Below are 19,908 nucleotides of genomic sequence, written 5' to 3' on the forward strand. Positions count from 1 at the left end.
GCACAGCCATCAAGCCCTTCTATAAATTCAATCTTCAGTGTAGAAAGGGAGCCCAATTATGGCATCTTTCAACAGAAAGGCATGAATTAATCAATTAATTAAATTTGGTGTAACTGGGTGATTTCAGGAGAGGTCCCTGTGGAGTCAGGAGCAGTAGGTACTGCATCTGGGAGTGTGAAGGCAGCAAATAGTCCCTTAATATTTTTTTCTTGGGACGTATTGTGCACTGGAGCCAGACCCCATGGCAAGGCAGGCTGGAGTTGGCAGCCCAAAGCGTAGCACACATGCTCTTCTTCAGGACCCTCATAACAATTTGCCTGGCATTCTGTTCAGAACATCTCATCACTGTAAATGCTGGTGCAGGTTTATCATTTTTTCATACCAAGGAGCAGAGTTGCCTGAGGCACTTAGCAGGACTTGCTATAAAATAGGAAGTGTTTGGAGAGTTTAGGCAGCATGGTGCCCCTTGGCCACGGCTGTTAGCAGATGCTGAAGGGGAAAACTTGTCCCACTGATAGACATTATGGAATAATCTTCCTGGAAGGGAATTTGTCTCTTAATTCACAGCAATTACTATTTTGCTTATTCAGTAAAATATATATATATATTTTTTAAATGTCTCATTCATGGGATTTGGGAACCCTTTAAAGATATTTAGCCTTTATGGTGTCTTCTGATCCCATTTTCCCCAAGATAACCCCATGGGAAACCTTCTGCCACCCCACACAGAATATGTTACTTTCTGCTAGTTTATTTGTATATCCTGGTGTCTATGTTTTCAGAGAGGGTAAAGGGCTAATTTCATGGCATTTTTAATTTATTTTTTATTTTTTATTTTTCTGCATCTCTTGTGTATCTTCTCATTAATTAGCCTTTGTGTATCTTTTATCTTTCTGACCCTTAGTTAGAGGCTTTCTGTGCACCTAAATGTTTTATTTGCCCTTACTGTGTTTTTGGCTGCATTTATTGTGAGATGGGAGAGAAGCACTGTTTCCTAAGACAGCGGAGTCTTTAACCTTTTCAGTAATGATTTATGTAGCATTAATTACTATATTCTTTATAGTTGGCTTGTTTTCCTTCCCCTTTGTTTCCATTGCCTATTTCTATTACATTTTTTCTAAGCTATCACAGTGACCTCCTGGTCGTGTCCTTTTGCAGGCCTATTTACACATCACAGAACAGAATGCTGAGTAAAGGAAATTTGGCCACATCACTGTGATTGGGCTGCCTATTTGTATAAAACAAATATTTGAGTATTTGAGTCTGCAATTTCAGAGCTTTGCAGTAATACAAGTAGAATCAAATCTTTATTAAGAGACTGAAAAATCCAGTTATTTAACCACACTGCACTGAAATAGAAGAATATTCGATTTCAGCCTGGAATAGGACTTCATGAAATCTGCAGCAGAGTGATATTGGCAGGGTTTTTAATTTTTCATTATTTTTTTTCTTTTGCTGTTGGGTTGCTTGCTGACTACTTATCAAAAGCAACTATGAAAGAGCATAAGGAACTGAACTGTAGTGCTAATTCTGTATTTATTTGTGATTAGATTGCTTTCCTGTGCTTTGATTTATGAGGAAGGGGAAGCATAAATGGATGACTAAGGGATTCAGCTGCAAAACTCCCCTTAATTTCTGTGTCTGCTGTTTGGTTGAGCAGTGCAACAGGCTTTAAACTTCCTCAGTGGTGCCCACAGTATGCTGAATATGATAGAAAATGTTGTCTGGTTTAACTCTGAGGAGCTTACAATTTAAGCAAGACAATAACAGTGAGAATTAATTATTGTATATATGAATAAGAATAAATTAGTGTGTGTGTACACATATATATTTATATATAATGCTTAACAATGCTGTTTACTGTTTTTCTGTGGAACCTTTGAGAAAAAAGAGTTGATGGAGTGTGTATGCACAGTGGCTGAAGACTACAGTAGCGAAGGGGCTCCATGTTCTCCTTCCAGAGAAGCTGTGGATGCCCCATCCCTGGAGGTGTTCAAGGCCTGGCTGGATGGGGCTTTGGGCAACCTGGTCTGGTGGGATGTGTCCCTGCCCATGGCAGGGGGTTGGGATTAGATGGTCTTTAAGATCCCTTCCAACCTAACCATTCTATGTGTGGGATGGGACAGATCACTAGCAGATTGTGGTGGCATCTGACATCTGATGTCCTAAGCTTCAGTCTCGTAGTGGTGGTGCTATGACCGAGTAGTGCTGACTAAGGTGCCCAGATCACCTGCCCAGGTGCTGATCAGTGATGTACTAAGCAGCACAAGCAAGTGGAAAGGACTCTTGGTGATGTTAATGCGTTTCAGTGAGAGGACACAAGACTTTTATTTGGGTGGCACAACAGTCCCTTCTGCCTTGTTCATCTTGCTTGTACCCATGCAAAAAAAAAATGCCTGTAGTGTGGTGAGGGACTGTGGTCACAATGTACAGAGGACTGTGATGAATTCAGGCACTAAACGCCTTTCTAGGAAGTGTGCTCTGTCTCAGTGTGGGACCTGTGGCGTGAGCCTTTGTGATCTGCTTTGTGGTTGGAAAGAACTCTGTGGTTTTACAGTCCAGGGGCAAAGCATTGGCTGTTCTCCAGGAATGGAAAAGCTCTTGATGAGTCTTGAGTCTAGTCCATGGGTACTCTCAGTAGTCAGGTCATAGGAGGTTTGGAGAAGTGCCTCGTTCTCCACCAGTCAATGACAATGTTTGGGAGCCACAGCTCCCATTTCAGAAGCTGGTGCAAAGTTACACCATGCTGATGGAACCACTGAGCATTTCCAGAATAAATTTAAGAAGCTCAATATTCTCCTCTTGTGTTTGGATTCTGTTTCTAATTTATTTATTTATTTATTCATTTTGAAATAGCTTTTTCTCTCTCTCTCTCTTTCTTCTTTTTCTCTCTCTTTGTTTTAAAGTATTATATATATTTTTTAGCACCTTAGGCTGCTGCCTGTTTCCATTTTGCCATCCTTTGGCTCTTTGTCTTAGTGACGGTAAAAAGGAAGAATGCATTGCATTTGGTCCTTGCCTGTTAGTTGTGTTTGTTTACTTGCTGGTGAATTATGCTGACATTTCCCCCTCAGGAGAACTTATCTGCTGTACTGCAAGATGCACTCTTCACCTATGAACATTACCTGGCTTGATGTGTCCACAGGGCCAGCTTTCTGTATATGGAGAGGCCTGAAATGAAATAAAATCACAAAAGAAAGCAAGGAGAAGAAAAGAGAAGTAGGCATATTTTGTAGCATAACTTTTCTGCATCTATTTGTGTGGCAGAGACAGAAAGTTGTAAGAACTGTTTTTTTTTAAACTCTTGCTAGAGAGTACTTCTGTCGCCCCACGTGCATGTTTTCCATGATGTGACACACAGAAATAACAGATGAGTAAGCCATGGTGTTTAATTTTTCACTTTTCCTAGCCAGACCATGTTTTATGGTTTCTACGAAAAGGGCCACATAATATCTGTGTAGCCTTGTGGATTAATTTGCTTTCTTCTGGGCTGTGCAATTTGACTAAGAAAAGATGTCTTTTTACAACTATTAGTTTGGTTATAGATCATATCTAAGAACTTATATAATATTGGATGTCACTAATCATCATTTAGAAGAGAACATTATTCAGACGAGAACATGGCAGCAGCCCACTGACTGTAGCAACTCTGAGTTCCTGCATAACGCTTAAACTTCTGCTTCATTTTAAGCACCCGTAAAAAGTATCATTACCTTTTTAATGTTCATTCTTAAATAACACTCAATGGCCCCTTACAATTCAGGATGAAGGCAAAGCAATTGTGGAGCTTGCCTGAAGTTAGGCGAGAAACCAAGGGCAAAGCCAAGACTTTCTGACCCATGCTCCTGGCAGGGTGCTGTTGCTTGCATTGTTAGCTGCTTTCTTTCAGCTGAATGGAGCTGAGTTTATGTTTGTGTTTATTCCACTGTCGTACAACTAAATTCAGTCATTTGACAACTTTCATTGCATGCCAAGTTATTGTTGCATTTCAGCTTTTGAAATTTAGCCGCTTCTTCTGTACCCTTAATAACTGCTTGGAAGACAGAGAGTCCTTACATTTTCCTTGTGGAAACAGTTGCTTGGTTTGATGGAGGGAAAATGCATCATGAAATCAGATGTTTCTAATTGCTCCTTGTTTCAGGAGTTTCTATTGTACACTGAAAATCATCCTTAATGCATGAGTAAGCCTGATGAATAGATAGATTTGAAAAACATTGACTCAAAATAAATCTCTCTTGGAAGAGGAATAATTGTTGACTAATTCTCGTGGGAGAGAGATACGAGTTTCTTGCAGGCTCTTTGAACAATAGGACTTCAAAGAGGATTGGTGAAAAGTAAGAAAGGTGCACTTGATTGTTTATTCTCTTTTGCCATTAGGGCATCTGTCTTATTAGTGTTAACAAGATTTCATACTGTCCTCAGGGAGACAGGTACCTTCCAAGAAATGCCTATAAGGAAAAAAAAATAATTGTCCTAAGTGCCATAGGCTGAAGCGTATGTAGCTCATAAATCCTCAGCTGACATAACAGTTCCTGAGGCCTTTTCTTCAGAGAGAAAGGGAGAACAAATGCTATGAGGCAAAGTAATTGGTAAATTGAAAGAAGCTGTTAGAGGAAATTAATATTTTTGGGCAAGGGTTTGTTGCAGGTGAAGGTGAGACTCTGCAAGGGGAGGACGTTTCTTTAATTACTGATGGGAGGCAGTACCTGTGTGTTTCTAACTCAGTGTCCCCTTTCTGGCAGTGCAGCATAGCATCCTGCAGCAGGAGGGGCACTGTTCCTCTTCCTGGGCCTTTGGGTTGTGCAAAGCAGCTGGCAGAAAAGCATGGAAATACTGGGTTTTGTACCATCTTGCAGGGCTGGGGTCTGGAAAATGAAGTGTGACTTGACAATGAAGTGTGTGCAGAGGACTCCAGAGCTTGCAGGATTTAGATCCAGATATATATAAGACCTTCATTTTGAACCAAGTCCATTAATTTTGGATGCCCCTAGTTTTAGTTGTTCAATCTAATACACTTCACTTGCACCCAGGAAAAGTGGACTCCAAAAATGACTGGATCTCTGAAAATTTTAGTCACCGCTGTTTGTTTTCATGTAAGTTGGTGTCTGTTTTTCAGGGTGAGCATGGAATAACAGACATCTGGATTGCCTGTGACTGGGACAATGCACATGGAGTCCTTACAGCAGGGACTCTCACGGGGTCTGGGGCTGGGGACCGCTCATCTGGAGCTGCACAGTTGTACATGGAGTGGTTGGTGACTTCACCTGCTACGTAGTGAGCAAACACATCACTCCCTGCTTCCTTCTAGGCCAAAAATGAAAAGATAGCTAATTAAATCATGCTTTTAATGCTATTTGGATTATAAAGCATAAACGAACCATTTCTGTCGTATTTTTTCATTAATTCTATATCATAAAATGTAAATTAAATGACTTAAGTAGCCCAACCAAGTAATTTTGCTAATTATCATAACACAAACATAAAGGCAGTGCAAATATATGTAAAACCTCACTTGAAGTTTTCCCTGACACTGCCCCCCCCCCCCGCTTAGTGTCATAAAAACATGACACTAAGCCTGTTGTAACCTTGTTATAACCCTTTATTCTTTGTGCATGTGCCATCTGGGGGTTAGAAGATAAAGAACCTTATTCCTATCAAGACTATTAAGAACTATTTTTCTAATAAGCTATGGCTAATGTCTATCTTGCATCTGCCCAACTTCCTTTTATGTCTCAAATTTAAACCAAGGGTTTTGTAATGAGAGGCCTTGGGGAGTTAGTGATGAAGCAGCCGGTCCCAGCAGTCAGTGGGGAACAAATCGCATCTTGAAAAGGGACTGCCGTCATCCTGAGAAACACGAAGAGACATCAGCAATGTGAAAACAACCAAACAACCAAGTGAAAAAAGCTCCAAACACTTTTCATGTTTAAAGCAGCCTTTAGAGATAGGGATGTTTTCATTTTACTTTTTTTTTTTTTTTCTTTCTTCTTTTTTTTTTTTTTCCCTACACAGTCAGATTTTTGGAGCTAAAATCAATTTTTAATTTCTGAAGTGCTGTTTTAGTTCTTGAGCCCGTATATGGAAAATACGACTGTCAATAGGAAATGTTTGAAAGGAAACATATGACAAAGCCCCTGCTGTGCAGACAGGCAGGGCTGGCCTAGATGGAATTTGCAGCTGAATTTCACCAATAAAAAAGCAGCATGTATCTCTTTTGTGGCCTACAAGTACGAAAGTTTGCATGATTTTAGAGCTACGTTGTGAGGGAAAAATACCAGAAGGGTGATTAAAATGTGATCATTGACCTGATCAAGATCTTAAAGCATTTGTGATAGCATTTTATTTATTTATTTATTTATTTATTTATTTATTTTATTTTATTTTTTTTTTTTTTTCTTTTTACCACAGCTGCCCCGGTGTTCTCCTGACTGCAGCTTGAAGGAACTAGTTGCAGAGAAATTTATCCAAATATACCTTCATCTCCTGCAGAGGCTGGCAAACATTCAGTAACACAGATTTCTATGAACTTGTTATTACTCAACATCGAAACAAATTGATCTAATTTAGATGTATCCTGTTTGTACAGTTTGTTCCAAAATATTTTTCATGTGTTCAATTTTTACACAGAAATATTGGAAGATCTCAGGTTCAAAACGTCCCTGGAGATGTTCTGTGGATACCTGGAGGCTTCTGAGGACGCCTTTGTCTCGGTGAATTTTCAGTTAAGGTGCACTTTATGATACTCAGTTCTCCCAGAACTCGAACTGGTTTAATCATACGTGATGGGCTGTCACAGGCTCTGTGTGATGCCATTCCTCAAAGATGTTGTTATAATTTCTTCTATATATTAAATTTAAATTTGAAGCTTTTGCATGAAAGATCTTAGGGAGTTAGTTATCATAGAATTGTTAAGGTTGTTTGAAAAGGCCTCCAAGATCATCTGGTCCAACCATCACCCTGCCACCAATGTCACCCACTAAACCATGTCCCTAAGCACCACGTCCAACCCTTCCTTGAACACGGTGATGCCACCACCTCCCTGGACAACCTGTTCCAATGCCTGACTGCTCTTTCTGAGAACAAATGTTGCCTCATTTCCAACATAAACCTCCCCTTGTGCAACTTGAGGCCATTCCCTCAAGTCCTATCACTGGTTACCTGTGAGAAGAGGCTGACCCAGCTTCCCACCCCTTCCTTTCAGGTAGCTGTAGAGAGCAATAAGGTCTCCCCTGAGCCTCCTCTTCTCCAGACTAAACAACCCCAGTTCCCTCAGCCGCTCCTCACAGGACTTGTGCTCCAGGCCCTTCACCAGCTTCGTAGCCCTTCTCTGGACATACTCCAGGGCCTCAGTGAAGGCCTCAGCAGCTGATCCCAGTAGTTTGTAGCTCCAAGCCCAGGATAAGTAATGCTGCCATATCCAGCTCGTGTTAAGGGGCTGAGAGTAATGTGTGTGTGGGACAGGGGCTTTGGCTGCCCGTGACAGTTCTTTGATACTAACTCTGGCTTTCGTGCCTGCCTCTGCAACCGGTGCAGTCCCAGGTGGCCGTAAATCCTGCTGGTGAGCATCTGTGACCCCGTGGCAGTGCCGTGGCTGTTGCACTGGGGCCGTTGTCTCTCCTGGTGGCAAGCCGCCCTACACCGGCCCCACAGGGCACGAGGCACAGGTTTGTGATGCACCACAAGGAGTTAATGGAGCTTCCTGCGTCTGCGACCAGTCTCAGAGGATAAACTTGTTCTTCTGACTTTGACCTCTCTGGATGGTTTAGTAGGGCATCATCATAATTTTGTCTCCTCTTTTATCTTTATGCTGGCCCCTGAATTTCCTCTTCATTGACCTTTTTCACAGGTCACATCAATTTGCACATGATCTATAGCAGAGATCAGGAAGGGAGGCAGAGAGAAAAACCACAGACAGAAGCCTCATGGTCAGAGCAGCTGTTTCTGAAGTGTGTATATCTTATGGAGCCCACATTACAAAAGCTCTTTTAACCTCTGTTATTTTTTCTGCCACAGCAGAACAGTCTCAGGTGTTGAAGGCCTGATTCATCCTACTGTCTCTGCTCACTTAAAAAATAAAAGTTTCTTCATGGTGAAGTAGGTCCCCATCACTTTGCTGATGAAGTTGGTTGGGCTCCAGGCGAGCTGCCACCTTCTGTGGAAATAGCCTTATATGCTTATAGGAGTGAATTGAACCTACTGTACCTGTGCAGTGCCCGTTTCTCAGTGAGGTCATGGCTGTACGATGGGAAGACTTTGCCTAATGATATGTGATCTATACTGTCAGATTTTTTGTTAGGACATCTATTATTGTATAATATTACCTAGATTTCCATATGTGAGAGAAGGGACCCAGTGCTTATGGTTTTTGAATATTACCATGAGAGCAGTATTTGGGTCAGCAGTGGCTGATGTGCATAATCTGGCTACCTGGCACCTTATTTTGAGAACTAAGCTGTGCATTTTTTTTTTTCTTTTTAATGTCCATAGGTTTCCTGGACCTTGTTCATCTCACTGGATTTGGTGTCACACAAGCTGTCTTGCCCTGTGGGGTGCATGAGGTAGTGGTTGCTCCTCTTCTCATGATGCAAAGACAGTTGATGTGAGTCTCCTTTACAGGGTATTTATAGGTTTCTTCTTCTTCGTGTTTTATTATTTGGGGCTTACATGAAGCCAAGGGAAATTTTGTCAAGAGAGGTTAATTGCCACAAATTGAGGAGAACAGTTGCCCCACAACTGTGGATGAAAAGGAGAGTTAACTCATAACCATGCTACTGCATGTTTGGGTAACTATACATCAGTGTTGGGGAGGATAAACATGTCTCTGCAGTGCAAATCACAAAACTGTGCAGGAGATGGGTCAGTACCTGTTGTGCTAATGAGGGAGAGTGGACAGTCCATGGCCAGCATGTGCCTGGTGCTAATGATGCTTACGGCATCAGGGGATGGGGATCCTAAAGGGCTCCTGGGGCCCTACTATGGCAACTCTGGTTCTTTCCCATCTGAGGGAGGATGTAGTCAGAGTGAGCTGTGTGATGCAGTCCATCCCCTGAGCCTGCCTTTCTCCTGTGTCACCAGCACTGCTGCTTCCTTCTTGTTTACCTCCTGTGATGTGGGTGCCCCTCATTGCTTGGGAACTACTGGTCTAGACTGAGAGAGGAAAAGGTTGAACTACATTCCTGGCCAAAATTTGCATCCAAGTTTCCTGCATCCTCGTAGAGCTTCAGCCACTGCCTAGGCAGACTCCCTGTGCCTCTAATCATATTTCCTCTTGGTCTTTTGGAACTGAGCTAAAAGATACACTTGTATTGATTAAGTACATGTTTCCAAAGCGTTTTACCCCACAACTCAAAGCTAAGAAGATAATGGAAATTGTGATCTAAGAATTCATGGAAACCTTTGTTTTTTATATTGTTTTACAGTATTTATTCATAATGCTGGTCTAGTTGCCTTAAATTAGATGTGAAGTAACCACCATTATAATGTCCGTTTCCATTCCTTACCACCAAGGAGTGGGTATTGCAGAAGATCATTCAAAGGTCTTATCTCTGTATCATGTATGTGATGGGGTCACCCTAAAACAACTGTTGTTTATGAGCAGAACACGGTGGGGGCATTGGCCTGTGTTCATTCAATTGAAGCATCTAAATCCAATTTTGATATCTGTTGTCTCACTTTTATCTTTTAAATTAAGATCTCAAGAAAATTAATGTTATGAGTGCAGTAAGATGATTATAAAATTATTGTCACCAAGAAGCATGATTTATGTAGTTTTTAATGTTGTATTCTGCACGTTGTAACAGGAGAAACCGAGCAGAGAAGAGATGTGCAGAATGAGGAGCACAACAGACATATTAATTAAGAGACCTTAGAGAACACAGGGAAGGAAATGATTATTCCCCGTTTGATATCTTATGCCAAGCTACTGTAAACTGGGGAAGCTTTTCTGCAACATGGGTGACCAGGGAAATGGGACAGTTTTGCAGAAGAGGTACTCAGAGTTATTAGCCTCATACCCCACCTCACCTCCACAGGGAGGAGGTAGCTGGTTTAATAACAGGAGCATGAAAATGCTACCAAAGGACCTCTCCAAAGATCACACCAGTTCTGGGGTAAGGTGTAGGAAGTAGTAGTGTCCTGCCTCTGAAAGTGAAATCTGTAATTTTCACTTTTTTGTTTGTACCAGTGTAGGAATGGAAGAGAAAGTGCTAGAGTAGAGGCTTGTCTTAAACCTATCACAGTTTACAAAAGACGTGTGTTTCTAAGCGAATGGCTGGTCTATATGTAGTAGGCTACAGCAAGCAAAATTAAACATGAAAGTAAAGCGGCATTTACCATTTGCCAGTTTAGCTTTTGCTGTTTATGTTAACATCTCTCTAATCTTTGGAGGCCCAGACTGCAGAAATTTTTTCTTTATGAATAGTTCTCTGATCCATATCAAAGAGCTGGAATTGTGGTTATATGCTGTCTATTGCAACTTATCTATATACAGTAAAAATGAATGTATCTCAGAAATAATAAAAGTTTTAGTGACTAGGCAGCTTTTCAGCATATTGGCAATATACTTTAATAGCAAATATTCTTTCTTAGCAAAAGCAATGATACATACTAATACTGTGGACCATCTTTTTGTGTTTTCATCGTTATGTTTGACATTTTTCTGCCTCATCTTGAATGTTGCATTCAGTAACACACATCAAGACATGGAGGGGAAAATGTTTGCAACAGCTGCAATAAAAAAGAAAGCAATTATTTATGTTTAATTTGCTTCAGGGATCAATGAAGCTCATATCTCTGTGCTATATACTGTAGCTGAACGTTCATTTCATTTTATAAATTTCCAACTGGTACTCTGGGCAACTGGTATAAGGACAGGAATTTGGATTCCACTAACTTACAATAAGGCAAAGTGAACCCCTAAATGATGTAAGGTAGAGTCCTGAAAAACTCCAGAGATTAATTTAATGATCTGGAAAGCTATTAGTATGGACAAATTAACTACTTTTATATAGTAATTACTCATGGAGTAATTATGCATTGTACTGAGCAATGAGCTTCAAAGCAGGTGACACTGTTAATTAAACCATCCTCATCCCTGTGAAGTAAGTAGCAGCAGTCAGATATTGATTGCTCCAGAATGGGCCCCGGAGGTAGCAAAGGTCAAAACTTTCTGTGTGAATAAAATGATAAGGAAGAACCATGCCCTGCTCTGACTCCATCTAAGATCTCCATTCAGATTCAGTTTCTCCACTGGAGTTGTTTGGCAAGCCTAGCTAGTTTGCAGCAATATTGCACAATTTATGCTGTACTTGTAGGAATTTCAGTCTCCAATGTCTGTAATACTTTAATGTCCACATTGTAATAATCAGTAGCCTTGGACAGCATTTCAGTGAGTAATCCTGCTGTAGTACCAGTTAATATTGAGATGCAGTGGCATGTTACAAATAGTGGCAAACCACACCAAGATGTTGCTGAAAGGGTTGGTTCCACTAGTGTGCTCATCATCAACCACACACTCCCTTCTCTGCCTTGCAGTAAATCTTGTGATCAGTTGATTTTTCACAAGAAATGTGCTATAAGCATATGGCCACAGGTAAGAAGTTTAAGAAGTAGGAATGCTTCTTGTACTGGCAAGTCACCTGCTTTGGATCATTGTACATGAGATGGCTCCTTAGGGACCTGATCTTCATTGTGTATACAGCCTAATTATTAGAAAATATTGAAAATATGCCTGAAATGTTATTTTTTTTTTCTTCCAAAATATTCCAAGTTTCAGTGTTGGCCTAAGCACATGTCAGTTTTTCCATCTTGACTTTGAACAAAGATGTGGCATGAACCCAAAATTCAGATAAAACTTCAGATGGGTATTTTCAGTAGGGATGAAACAAGACAATATCAATAATGATTTCTCTTCCCCTTGTCTATTTCAACATGAGAAAATAAAGCAGGTGAATCTGTAAGAGATCTGTAAGATGTTCACCCTTTCCTCTCGTCCATGGCAGTTCTGTGTCATAGCAGAAATATGGAAATATGGTCACTGTATGGTCACACTGACATTTTACAAGCTTCATACACATTCTGTTGCTTACCTATGCTTCCTATAGGATATTTTTTCCCTGATGTTAACATGCTATCTCTGCTTGCATTTCAATTTCATTCATCTTGGTCTTTTCTCCAGAATCCTAAGGTGCTGTTTGTTGTATTCCTTTTTTTCCTGCATCCTTTCACATATTTGGCAGCTGTCATCATTGTCTTCCTGAGCAATGCAGATTGCATTGATCTTTCCTCAAGGGCTCTCTACTCCCAAGTCCCAAGCCAGTCCATTTTGGTTTTATCATGGTTCTTGCTTTGCTCTCAGGATTTTGTTCTGTTGTGCCAATGACCAAAACACATGCTCTGTAGAGTTTGCTCAAGATCTGTGTAATGCCCGTAAATGACTTGACCGAGATGCGTTTAACCTACCATCCTGGAAGCTATTTGCTTGGACTTCAGTGTTTGTTCTTGCTTTCAGGATGTGCTACATACAGAGCAGTTTCCTTCAAAGGTTACATTTGCATTATCAGCAGAGAATATGGAAAACTGCACAATTTTGGTTGATTACAAACTACAGATTTTCTAACTGGCACTGTAATTCTAATTGCTTCTTTCTGGGTTCTTCCATAAAGTTTACCAGCTAATTTGCACAACCATGTTCAGCTGCAAAAAGCTATGGCTCAGTCATAGGCTGCAACAGCTTCCTCTTTTCTTTGTCTGGAGCATCTGTTATGATAGTAAACAATTTCTTTTTCTGAATAATTCCGAATAATTCATCCAGTGTAATTCACTCCAAGGAAATCTTAGATAGCACACACATGCCTTTTGTTCTTCTGCAACTTCCTACTGTTAAGAAAATGTCTGATTGTTGTCTGTGATGCTAAGTAGAATGTATAAGCCAAATAAAATAGGAGCCTGTCAATGTCAGAGCCGAGTTGGCTGACCTTCATTGATGCTAACAACAAAGGAACCTCAAACACCAAGTGTTCTTCGAAACATACAGTGAACTTACTTTTAAACTCAGCTTTCACTGAATAGAGTGAAGTAAAAGAGAAGAAACTTCAGTGTTAAGTACAAGCGTAATTAAGCTTTAAAGGAACAATAATACTTCTGTGGGTCTGGAGTTAGAGCAGGAATGCCACCTTCATTGGACTCCTTCCTGACAGTAATCTTGAATTTTCTTAACTTATCCAAAATAATTTTTAATAAACATTAAAACACTCTTCTATCAAGAACTCTTCAGATCATGGAGATCTGGAGATCATGGTACATTCTTGACCTTAGTTCTTCAGCAGTTCACATTTCTTCTCTACTTCCACAGGAAATGGGACTGTTTAAAAGAGAGAAGGAAAAAGTTGCAGAGAGAGCTGCAAAATGCAAGGGGTTTGCAAAGGAGCTCTTTGAGTTACAGGTTGGGAGTTTATAACTGGCTCATTGGTGGAGTGCTGTGCTGAAATGAGAGTAGTTCTACAACTAAGTGAGGAAATGTTTGTAGTGCCCTGCAGTCTAGCACTGAGAGGAATCGGATGGTTACGTGAGTGCTAGTAGATATACAATCAGAATTAAAGGAAAAAAGTACATTTTTATTTCTAGAGCTGAGCTAAATCACAACCCTTTTTGGGCATGAAGTCAAAGATTTTCAAAACTTTAGAGGGAGAGAACAAGTCAGAGCTGACTTCCAAACTGTGTGAATGGAAGGGGTGGTTTCCTTAAGACAAAGTAGCACATCTGGGCACCTCAGTGCTGCTCAGTGCTGCTCCTCACAGCCAGAGGACCAGTCTTCAGTTGCTCATCTTGTTTAAGAGTTATCCCAAATGATGTGTATTACAGCAGGCAGGAAGCAGTTTTACCTAGCCAGAGCCTCGTGTCTCTGGAGGTCACTGGATGGTCTGCAGATCTTGGGCACATGGTAACCTCCTTGTTAGTGAAGAATAATTATCTCTCAGTGCATGAGAAGTCCTTGCAGAAAATGATGGGTTCATCATTGCTTGTCAGAGAAGACTTGCAAACAAGCCCACGGTTATTAGAAATGTAAATCATATTGACATAACAATCACAAAGTGAGTATGAGTTAATTGACTATGGATTTAAGGCGTGCACATGTTACCTTGAGGAAGTTGTAGTGAAGTGAAGGTGTCTCTGGCTGCAGTGAGAGGTTCCGGTCTCAGTCACTGGTTAATAATGCTGTGTGAGAATATTAAATACTATTCCTGACATAAGAGGGCCGTAGATCATAATTTGTATTCCTGGAGCCTATTATAGGGGTAAGGATTAGAAAGTCACAAGAGGTGTAGTAATACATTTTGGTGAATCCAGAGTATGCTAAGCAATGGTAAAAGAAAAGGATTAAATACAAACAACAACAACAACAACAACAAAAACATTCATCTTTCGAACAAGTGAGACAGAGCTCCAATATTCTGCACTAAAGCTGATGCCTTGTATTCTTATAGTTTAGGAGAGGGTAAATGATGATGTACTGATACTTTGAAGAGGAGATAATATTATTTAGGTTGAATTTACAAAAGAATCTGAGAAATTCTAGAGACCTAGCCAGGGCTTGGGTGAATGGGCATCACAGTGACAGTTAAAGTTGATGAAGGTTTTTCTTGGATAAAGACAGGATAAAGCAATCATCTGAATTACCCACATGAATGAGAGGGATCTAAATTAATAGTAACCACTCAAGGAAAAAAAAAATCAAATTGTGGACAGCAATTCAACAGAAACAGCAGTCAGGAACTAGCAGCTAATCTTAAAGTTGGATAAGGAATTGTCTGGAAAAATTTACTGCTAAGTTCCCTAGGAATTAGCATGATAAACAGAAATCTAAGCAATGGAAATTTGCCATTTAAAGACAAACATAACCAGAAGACATGTTTAATGACTCAAGCCCCATTTGGCACTAGGCTGAAGTCTGGGCTGAATTTTGTAAAACAACTTAAGTAGGATGTTTATTATTATTATTATTATTATTATTATTATTCCCCCAAAAATGTAAAGATTACAGACACTGGTTCTGCAGGTGCTCCAAAATCCCCCAGAAGTTGCTCTGTAGCGCGTGGCTCTGGCTGTGAATGCAGAGATTGGTTGTGTCTGGCACAATGGGATTCTATCTTGTCTGGGGACTCTGCATGCCAGGGTGATGCAATCAATAATATTTTGGTTTTGTTCAACTCCTACAGCAACAGCTACAAGAATAACCCTGATATTTTAATAAGACCTCAGAATCTATAAATTAAAGCTTAGTGCATCACTTAAAGAGTATCGTAGGATCTCTGTTTTTGAAGCCTCCTTACAGCAATGGACATGGTACTAATGATCTCAAGCCGGGACTGTGACCAATTTTCCATATTCAATTTACTTTGCAGAGAGATTACATTGAGTACTGTTATTACATTGATTATGGAGGATCGGAAAGAATTTCTGTCCTGCCTCATTTCTACAAACACATGCTTTGAATGACCCTTCATTAGCAGCCCGTGTGGAAGTGAGTGATTGTGTCCCAGGAGGTTTGTGTCTCTCCTGCAGTCTCATTGCTGCTTCATAAACCTTAAGTGAGATCTTTATGTACAGTGGGACTCGGAGTTGCAGCCTGTCAGAAATGAAATGTTTCCCCTTATTTTGCCCCAGGGAGAACTTGTAGGTAACTTGTCTCTAACTTCAGACACAGTTATTCATTGTGTGACGATGCTGGGAGTTTTCTGGGAGAAGTCAGGAGCTACCTCTGCAGGAGCAGGGACTGCTCATGTGAACCAATGTCACCACTCAGTGCAGTGAGAGTGAGTTGTTTCCTCCATGTAACACAGGAGAGAATTTACATAGCTAATCTCAAATATTGTTAAAAAGAGAAACAACTGAAATTTCACCCTTATCACATCTGTATTCTGTCTAGTATGGGACGAATATTTCAAAAGACACATTCAGAGTCTTTTATCAGTCTTTAAGTAAAGTATTAAAAAAAAATACATATTTTCCTTCAAAACCAGGTGCCATTCCTTGTGCGAAATGGTGTTATGTCACATCCTTCTAGCCTGGTAAATCTGAAAATTCATTCAGACTTGGGGTATCTTGAAGGACTAAGCCATCTCTTCTCTTGTAGCTGGAAATACAGCAAAACTTTACAAAATGAATATACTAAAAGGACTGTTTTTCTTTCTCTTGAATGGTTGCACTAAAACCAGAACTCAGCAACATACATATATGCCAAAAACAAACAGTAGCACATTTTGAAGGCTTTTGTTTTTGCATGTCTAGCAGGGATTTTATTGATCAAATTTAACACCGAAAATAAAAATTCAAAGAAGCCAGGTTATTTCACTGAAATAAAACACAGTGAGTTTTATTTCACAGTTCAACACAATGACTTACCGAGTCTATAAAATATTTTTAAATTACCTTTCTGTTTTTACTGACACATACATTTAAAAAAATGCAAGTTGCTTGTTGCTTCACTGATAGATATCGAGGCAATATATGCATTTAGCCATAATTACTTGGCAAGCCAATTTCCCTTAAATTTAGGACCATCTGTTTGTGCAGTCCTCTCTGCTGAAGCTAACATTGTGTTAAAGTTAACTCCATGCCTTGCACATGTAGTGTTTTGCATGTGGGTAAGGTGTGCACTATGACCCGCCTGGTATTCTGTGTACGGTCAAATTGCACTTACCTGCCATGGGAGGCTTGAAAAGTTTTTTCTCTTGGCCACTGGAGGAATCTTTGCACTTTTGTAGCCTGGCCATGACAGAAACCTGTAAGAAAAGCAGTCTTACCATGCCCACATTTAGTTCTGCTGTGGTAAGTCTTTCTGGAGCCTAACAAAGTTGGAGAAAGCATAGGTTCTTCTTGTGGAGGTTAATTACTGTTTGTGAAGACAAGTGAAAATGAAAAGTGCGGGGTTTATAGCATTTTTATTTTTATTGCTGCCATTAGTAACTTCAATTGTGCAGTCTGCAAGTAAAATAGTGAATTCTCAGGGAATTTGTCAAGAGGAAGGACTGTTAAATTGGACCAAAGCGTAGTTTGTAGGAAGGGAAATATGTAAAGCATTTCCTATATTTCAGCTGGCACGGATCTGCTTGAGCAATACATATCCTGCAAAATTAATCAAGCTGTTGTTCCAGTCATGTAACATGTGGCTCCAGAAGTGCCTTACAGAGTTTGTAGCCTATCAGAAATTTCATGTGTGCCAAGGCAGAAAAAATGAGAAAATACTTAATCTGCAGGCTTTATCTGAGAACTCCTGTCTCTTTGTTTGTTGAGGGGAAGGACCATTCTCACATATGACCCTATTTAAAGAGAGAGCCAGGATAGCAGTCCTTCAATATAAATGTTGTTTTATAAATAATTATTCTGAAGTATTTGGACTTTTTCAAGTTCTCTATGGTATTTTAATCAATGCAACAAACTGAAATTAATACAAAGTTGTATAACATTTTCAGTCAGAAAAAGTCACGCAACTCTTCAGTGTCATATTTATCTTGCTAACGTAGATTTTTCTTTAAAATTTACGGTTCAGATATTTGCCCAGTTTTCTTAACTCAAGCCCTTATTCGTTCTTGTTTCTCTTGCAGTGCACTCACAGCAAGCTCAATGACAGGAACCCATCCTTACACACAAGCCAAGGCTAATGCTTTTCATTGCACACCCCCTGCTTATGCTATGGGTGTTCTCATGTGAGCTCCTGAAGGTAATGACTGGTAAGTTTGCCTCTACATCTTACAGCTACATGCATTAAAATGGCATTTAATGGCCTCTTCTTTAGAAAACCTGTTGTTTTCGAAAGAAGCTCAAGGTGGACTTAAAGATGCTTAAAGAGGTCACAAAACACGGATTTAGTAGCATAACTCTGTTATTCAAGCAGGTTTTAGCCCTTCATTGTGAGCAACTCTATAGCAGAGTGAACTTTGCTGAAGGTGCCAGTGTAGGTTTCTTGCTTTGGAGCTGTAACCACAGACAAGAAGATGACTCTGAGGGCATTACCAAAATTTTCCTTGAAACACACTCTGGTCTTTTCATGCAAAGTTTCATCCATTAGCTCAGCTTGTAAATTGTTAAGCTCCACGGTTTGCTAATCTTTTTCCCTTCCTTAGCTTTTTGTTTCTTCAAAGTAGTGGTTACAGACTGGAACCTGCAAAGTGCTGAGTGCTGTATTCCACATCAAGCAAACCTCTCAATGTTAATCATGCTCTGAAAAATGCTGTGAGATTAGAGCTAAATCTCTGCACAACCCCTGCATTTCTCCAGCTGGGCGCCTTTTTCATTCCTCTGAAAGTACAGCTATGCAGTTAAGACACTGAGCTTGGGCTGGGGGGATGCTAAGTCTGGTTTAATCTGCTACAGACTCCTTTAATCGTGTCTTATTTTACAAAATAGAGATGATAAATATTTTGTCCTTTTGATTCTAAACTCTTGGTATGGTATTTATTTCTTATCCTTATGATCATTAAGACCTTATTTTCAGATCTTACACAGTGCTGTAAATGACTGCTATCACCTATCGGGCAGACTTTTAAGCCCTGGGCTGGCTCTGGTGCGGATTCCTGTTACCCAGCTTTGGAGCAGGAATGTCTTGGGAGGGCTTCTTTCCCCTCACTCTGCAGCACTGTGTAATTGCATAGAAAGTAGCACTGATGCTTCAGATAAGATTTTCTTCAAAGCCTTCTGCTTCCAGATATGTAAAAGAAGAGTAAATTTCAGATTGTCTTTACGTTTTCAGAAAGGCAATGTTTTAGACCTTTTCAAAGATGAATTCAAATAATGAGTGTTCATTATGCCTACATTTTAAAGTGCCAGTTTCCAGCATCAGAGTGAGTGAAAGTATATCTCACTTTGCCTCTCTACCTTTGTTAGTAATTGTTGTAATTGTAGGGTAATGTCTCATTTTTTGTAATTTTGTATATTATCTCTGTACAATTCTCCCAGTTGAGCTCCATACCGTGTCATTCGTTTCATTAACCATTAAATCAATGAACTTTAAGCATGCCAAGGTTAGTAATGTGGCAAAATAGTAATCCATTAAACATCTGGACAGTAAACCTATTACCTATCTCTTTTGAAGAGGTTATAATATGCCATACAATTAATTATTTGGAGCTTGAATACACTTAATTTCTGCAAAGTGCAAAATGGAACTATTATATCTCCATTATGAGAAGAAAAGCAACAGCTTTTAAGGCTTCAAAATCCCTTTAGCAACATCTGATGTACCTTGTCTACACAGCACCTTCTGTGAAACATTTCTGCTTGTAAAGGCAAGCTCGTACCAACTGTTCTGGTAACAATGCTTTACCGTGTTAGCTATCTGTCTATCAGCGTATCTACCTATGAGTTAACCTCAAAGCTCTTCACAAACTCTACTTCCTTTTTCAAGCCAAAAGGCAAAAGCCTGATAAGCATCACATGAAGCAGCACACTGCTAAGCTGATGATGGTGAAGGCTGCAGGGCAGAATTGAATTAACTCTCTGCTGGCTGATGTTTCTGCAGGCGCTTCCTCACCACCAGCAGAATTCAGTGGTAAGAGCCCCAAAGAAATCATTTTGCAATTGCCTCTGGTACTGCTGGCCATGCTTACACTGTTGTCCCCTTCGTCTTATGTGAGTCTGTGCTTGTTCGATTCCATGGTTATCAGAGGAGTAACGTTGAATAAAACTGGTGAAAAATAGACCCTGTAAGTATGGGCATATCTTCACCACCTCACAAAGCTATTGCTCTGCAGTATCCCAGGAGGACAGTAACACTTTGTGGGTAGTGTGTGAAATAATAGTTGTAGATGCTTAGCCTTTGGAAGAGTTAGGACAACACTTGTAAGCAATATTGTTGCAAGAAAAAGAAAAGAAAAGAAAAGAAAAGAAAAGAAAAGAAAAGAAAAGAAAAGA

This window comes from Oxyura jamaicensis, chromosome 2 (assembly GCF_011077185.1).
Source record: "Oxyura jamaicensis isolate SHBP4307 breed ruddy duck chromosome 2, BPBGC_Ojam_1.0, whole genome shotgun sequence".
NCBI classification, from domain to species: domain Eukaryota; kingdom Metazoa; phylum Chordata; class Aves; order Anseriformes; family Anatidae; genus Oxyura; species Oxyura jamaicensis.